Source organism: Procambarus clarkii, chromosome 40, assembly GCF_040958095.1.
Source record: "Procambarus clarkii isolate CNS0578487 chromosome 40, FALCON_Pclarkii_2.0, whole genome shotgun sequence".
Lineage (NCBI taxonomy): Eukaryota > Metazoa > Arthropoda > Malacostraca > Decapoda > Cambaridae > Procambarus > Procambarus clarkii.
Window position 1 is genome coordinate 26127100 of NC_091189.1, and position 6975 is coordinate 26134074.

Here is a 6975-nt window from a genome sequence, read left to right on the forward strand (position 1 = left end):
TTAAAACTTTTTCATTCATGTGTGTGATGATTAAATAGTAGCGTCTAAAGATCGTTAAGCTGATAAGTGTGTCAATGGAATAATTACTCAATCCCTGTGTGATGTCTACTTGAAAATGAATAGATGCTGCGTTCATCGAATACATTTCATTACTGTTAAAAATTTATTTTCGCAAAGAATTAATAAATATATTAAAGAATAGTTATAGATTGAAAAGTATTTGTGATTCCTAACAAATATTGTTAAATGCTTTATGTAAATATTTAATGGTTTAAAAATACTTACATAAAAATTAGTTGTATAGTGGTGGTGCTCAGTCGTGCGAGGTGTGGGTCGAAGGTGCACCAACCTATTCATACTTACCTGGCACAGGAGACACCGTGATCACGAAGGCGGTTTTCCCAGGGCGAGGCTCACCATTGCACTCCGGTGGCGCTGACCCTTGCGATTAACCCAAATGTGGTTAACTCGGGTGCGAAATTTTTGGTAGCAGGGGATTGCGTTCGCGCTAACCCCTTATTAAATTCTCTAATATCTATAATTGATTGCTCCCGGACAGAGAATCTTCCTTGATAAACAGTGAGGTCAGTTCATGTTCAAGACACATCTTTTAAAGTATAGAGTAGCTTAGGCTATTATGAGCACTCTGATTTTTAGCGCCATCTAGGGATTAGACAGAATAGTAATTTAAGTCTTCAACACAATTTATTTAATACTTTTACGTATTTAGACAATTTGATTGAGCAGTTTCCAGCCCTTTGTTGGAGCTTTAGACTACTAACTTGGCGGAAGAAACGGATTTAATCCAGGGATGATAAGACAAGTTCAGTGTGGTGGTTGGGGTGGTGTTCTGCGTCTCCAGCACTTTATCTGGACGAACCAGACGGTTAAAGTGAGTTTGGGGGCTTGACAAACACACGTTTGAGAAATTTAATATACTTTCGAGCGGAAGGTGTCGAACAGGAACCTACGCCTGCTACACCAGTGGATAGTTGGCTGTTGTAAGATGACGAACGTTTGTGAAGGGTTTACCTCTCTCTCTCTCTCTCTCCGTGCTTAGAACCCGTGACATCCATTGTTCGGATGCGCTCTTCAGCAACGCCTTGGATTGCCAGACTATCTTGTTCGTCAGATGACTGGTAAAAACTGTTAAGATTTTAAAATTTTGGTGTGTGAGATTGAAAAAACCTTCCTAACCTAATCAACTTATATAGACCATGAGGAGGAGAATTTAACTAGGGGTTGAATAGGCTTATCGAAAAAATTGTTAGAACTTGAAAAGTTCTAACAGTTTATTTATAACTGCTATTTATTTATTTAAAAGACTTACCTAACCTAATTAACTCTACATAGATCCTGAGACGAAAAAGTTAACCGCGGTCTGTTTGAATTAAACCACATTAAGTTCTGTGCTCACCTAGAAGTATTCACCAAGTTGTGCTTGCAGGGGTTGAGCTTAGCCTGTTTGATCCCGCCTCTCAACTGGTGTACAGATTCCTTTGCCTATTAGGCTCTATTGTATCTGCACTTGAAACTGTGTTTGGAGTCAGCCTCCACCACATCACTGCCTAATGAATTTCATTTACTAACTATTGTACTCTCATACTGAAAACATTCTTTCTAATGTCTCTGTGGCTCATTTGGGTACTTAGTTTCCACCTGTGTCCCCTTGTTCGTATTTCACCTATGCTAAATAGTTTGTCTTTGTCCACCCTGTCAATTTCTGTGAGAATTTTGTAGGTGGTAATCATGTCTCTCCTAACTCTTCTGTCTTCCAGAGACGTGAGGTTTAGTTCCTGTAGCCTTTCCTCGTAACTCATACCTTTCAGTTCTTGGACAAGTCTGGTGGCATACCTCTGAATCTTTTCTAATTTTGTCTTTTGTTTAACAGGTATGGCCTCCAGGCTGGAGCTGCATACTCCAGGATTGGTCCGACGTACGTGGTATACAAGGTCCTGAATTATTCCTTACACAAGTTTCTAATTACAGTTCTTATGTTGGCCAATTCGTTTTTGATGTGGGCCTCTGGGGACAGGTTCGGTGTGATATCAACCCCCAGATTTTTCTCTCTATTTGACTCTTGCAGGATTTCCCCTCCCAGATGGTACCTTGTGTTCAGCCTCCTGCTCCCGTCACCTAATTTCATTACTTTACACTTACCTGAGTTAAACTTTAGTAGCCATTTTCTAGACCATTCCTCCAGTTTTCCAGGTCATCCTGTAGTCTCTGTCTTCATCTGTCTTGATTCTTCTCATAATTTTGGCATCATCAGCAAACATTGAGAGGAACGAGTCTATACCCTCTGGAAGATCGTTTACATAAATAAGAAACAGGATGGGTCCGAGTACAGAGCCCTGTGGGACTCCGCTGGTGACATCTCGCCACTCTGATGTCTCCTCCCTCACAGTTACTCGCTGTTTCCTGTTGTTTAGATACTCCCTTTTCCACTGGAGCACCTTACCTTTTACTCATGCCCGTTCTCCGATTTTCTCACTTGCGATCTTTGTTCTCTGATCACTATTGCGTAATAGTGGCTTTAGGCATTGTATGTACTAGCTCTATCTATAAATCCATTGAACGTTTTGTATCTCACCTTGTATGTATGTACCTTACCTGAATAAATATTTGTATTTGTATTTTTGTAACGACCTCTTTTGGGGTACTGTGTCAAAGATTTTCTGACAGTTTAAGTAAATGCAGTCTGCCCACCCTTCTCTTTCTTGCCTAATTTTTTTTGCTGTGTTGACGTTGATGAGATCCCACATCAAAACACTTATTAATTTTGTAACTTGCTTAGTAAATGAATTTGGGGTTCAGTCCCTGAGATCATTACATGCCTCTTACCTTCTCCACTACCGGGACGGGTATGGTGTCAACTACCGTCCACAGGATGCGTATGGGGGGGGGGGGGTCCACAATGTTAACATTACGGGCTATTCATGCCCGTGCCACCTTTTGGGTGGCTTAATCAATCACGGCCCACAAATAAGGAGCAGCGGTTTCAAGCTCAACAAGCCACAATGTAGAACAGAAAACGATAGTCTTTGTCACCCATGGAATGACCTACCCGTCGAAGCGGTAAATGCCCAAACTGTGTTGAATTTTAAAATCCAACTGGAAAAATCATCAGGGGGTAAATGACGAATTGGGGAAGATCTTCAACAAACTGCCGGCTTCCTGTCCTCGACGAGCCCACTACAGTGTTAGTGGCCCTCAGGTAAATTCAAGTAAATCTTGTTAATCATTACTAAATTTTTTGATCATCTCACATGTTCAATTTTATTTGCTGATGACACAACTTTCATTTTCTCCAGTCCTGACCCTTTTATTCTGAATGACACAGTTAATACTGAACTAAATAAAGTCCATTTTTGGCCAACTGCCAACAAACTCTCACTTAACATTGACAAAACTTTCTATATTTTGTTTGGTAATAAAACCTCAGATCAAATTAATCTAGGAATTAACAATATCCAAATTAGTAACAAAGTAGTTTTTTATTTATTATTTATTTATTTATATACAAGAAGGTACATTGGGTTTGTGAGTTGGTAATAGTTGGTAAATTCCTTAGTGTTCTCATCGATAAGAAACTTAATTTCCAGGGAAACATTCAAAATATTGCCTAAAAAATCTAAGAGTTGGCATTCTTACTAAAATCAGATATTATATACCTCGCTCCGCCCTGGTGACGCTCTCTGCTACTCTCGCATCAATCCTTACCTCAATTATGGTAATTGAGCTTGGGATTCTACTACCCAAAATCATCTACGTCCTCTAATTACTCAACACAAAGCTTCTATTAGAACAATGACAAACTCTGACCCCAGACAGCACTCGGTACCCTTACTTAAATCTTTGAATATGTTAGATATTAAGTCACTGCACATCCTCTCATGTGTACTCTATATATTTAAATCTCTGAACTGTAATATGCCAATCCTGACCTTAAACGCTTCCTAGAAGGTTGTAACAGAACCCATGAGCACCACACGAGAAACAAATACCTCTTTTATATTACAAGAGTACGATTTAACCAAACTAGAAATGTTCTGCAAATCAAGGGACCCAGAATGTGGAATGACCTTCCCAATTATGTCAAAGGCTATACCTCCTTAACCAGTTTAAGAGAACAACAAAGTACCACCTTTTAAACTCCATGTAACCTACCTTACCTCCTAAATGTCAACCTATGTCTTGCTATTTTCAAACAATATTGATTATTGACCAACTTGTTTAACTGCTGATATCTGCCGTGCTTAAACTTCAAGAAAATTATAGTCGTCTGTTTATTTAGTTAAAATTACTTCTGCTGTTCTGTTTTAATTTCTGCTGTTCCATCCATCATGTAATTATTATAGTTCTTTCATTTTTTCTTTGGACCTAGTTTTGAATTCAATTTATGCTTTTGGTCTCAATTAGTTTTAAGTTTAAGTCTAAGTGTTTTCCCACATCTTGCCCGAAACGCTGCACGTATTAGTTGCTTTAGGCATAGTATGTACTAACTCTATCTTAAAATTCAACATTCTGTTTGTAACTCATTTTGAATCTATGTACCTTTACCTGAATAAATATTATCATTCCATTACTATTATCATGTTTTAGCCTACTTCTCAACAAGTTCAATTATGTTTATTGAGACAAGACCTACTTCTTATCTGCATTATTCTAAGTTTTGCCCGAAATTTAAAAAAAAAAATCAATATCAAAATGTTTATTCAGGTAAAAGTTCATACATAGAAGATGAGTTACAAACATAATGTTGGATTTATAGATAGAGCTAGTACATACAATACCTAAATTCACTGTAATACGCAAAGCGTTTCACACAGGAAAAACACTACAGACTAAAACTTAATACTAATTGAGATTAAAGTATAAAATGTGTTGAGAAAATATAAAAAGGGGGGGGGGTGGAACATGGCTGAAAAACAGTAAAAATACAATTTGGTCAACAAACAGCATTGTTTAAAAATAGCAGACATGAGTTGACATTTTAGGGGTAAGGTAGGTTACAGGGAGTTAATTAGGTAGTGTTTAGTTTTTATCTTAAACAGGTTGAGAGAGGTACAGTCTTTAACATGATTGGGAAGGTCATTCCACATTCTGGGTCCCTTGATTTGTAGAGCATTTCTAGTTTGATTAAGTCGTACTCTAGGAATATCAAAAAGGTATTTGTTTCTGGTGTGGTGCTCATGGGTTCTCATGGGTTCTGTGCTCATGGGAGTGTCAATGACTGTCTCCTGCCATCACTAATTTCCTGAAACTGTTGTAGGGAGGGTCAACAGTCCTCAATATAAGGCTAAAGTTTACATATTCTCATGCTTCCTGTGTCCGACAAAAACAATTTGAATTAAAATATCATATATAAATATATTACATACGTTCTTGAGTTTATTTCTGAATTATTATTAGTACGTTCTCCCATTCACAATATAAAATTGTAGTTTAAAAGAAAATGATATTCTATGGATAACTTGCGTATTGTTTTATTTATTTATTTACACATACAGGAGTACTTACATTCTTGTACACCCACTAGCAAGCATAGGATTTCGGGCAAGTACTTAAATCCTAATTTTCTCCAGAATACGACCCGCCAAATAGCTTAACAACCAGGTAACCATTCACTGCTGGATGAACAGAGGCTACAGTCCCTGTGGTGTAGTGGTAAAGACACTCGCCTGACGTTTCGCTGGCGCTTTGTCCTGGGTTCGTATCTTGGCCGGGGAGGATTTAACAGGGCGTCAGTCCTTAACTGTAGCCTCTGTTTACCCACGAGTAAAATGGGTACCTGACTGTTAAACGATTTGGCGGGTCGTATTCCGGGGCTACATATAGGACTAGTGCCTAGTGGCTGTACAAGAATGCATATGTAGAATAATAAACCCCACATTGTTTGAGTTAGGAAAACACTATTTGTCAAATATTGATACTGTTCTTAAAAGATTCCTCCATTTTGCACTGCAAGATAACGTAAGATTTTAAGGGTTCACAAATTAATGTTCTTGTATGAGGAGCTGTTGACTGGAGACAGTTAAGCAAGTCCCAGCTGTGTCTGGGTACAAGTGACAGGATGAACAACCGAGCGGGTTTTCTTCCTATTGGGGAGTGTTGTACATGCTGCTATGACGGTGTGTCCACTCACAGGATGAGTGGCACTGCCCAATACTGTCACTATGGCGGTGTGTCCACTCACAGGATGAGTGGCGCTGCCCAATACTGTCACTATGGCGGTGTGTCCACTCACAGGATGAGTGGCGCTGCCCAATACTGTCACTATGGCGGTGTGTCCACTCACAGGATGAGTGACGCTGCCCAATACTGTCACTATTGCGGCGTGTCCACTAACAAGATGAGTGGCGCTGCTCAATACTGTCACTATGGCGGCGTGTCCACTCACAGGACGAGTGGCGCTGACCAATACTGTCACTATGGCGGTGTGTCCACTCACAGGACGAGTGGCGCTGACCAATACTGTCACTATGGCGGTGTGTCCACTCACAGGACGAGTGGCGCTGCCCAATACTGTCACTATGGCGGTGTGTCCACTCACAGGACGAGTGGCGCTGCCCAATACTGTCACTATGGCGGTGTGTCCACTCACACGACGAGTGGCGCTGCCCAATACTGTCACTATGGCGGTGTGTCCACTCACAGGACGAGTGGCGCTGCCCAATACTGTCACTATGGCGGTGTGTCCTCTCACAGGATGAGTGGCGCTGCCCAATACTGTCACTATGGCGGTGTGTCCACTCACAGGATGAGTGAAGCTTCCCAAAACTGTCGCTATGGCGGTGTGTCCACTCACAGGATGAGTGGAGCTTCCCAATACTGTCACTATGGCGGTGTGTCCACTCACAGGACGAATGGCGCTGCCCAATACTGTCACTATGGCGGTGTGTCCACTCACAGGATGAGTGGGGCTGCCCAATACTGTCACTATGGCGGTGTGTCCACTCACAGGATGAGTGA

At 40.5% G+C, this 6975-nt stretch overlaps 1 non-coding gene across 1 annotated transcript; it reads left to right on the top strand.

The window, feature by feature from the left end:
• Positions 1 to 355: 355 nt before the first annotated feature.
• LOC123758118 (U1 spliceosomal RNA) lies at positions 356 to 518 on the top strand. Its single transcript, XR_006772849.1, has one exon. It is a non-coding gene; the product is annotated as a U1 spliceosomal RNA (small nuclear RNA).
• The last annotated feature ends 6457 nt before the right edge of the window (positions 519 to 6975 follow it).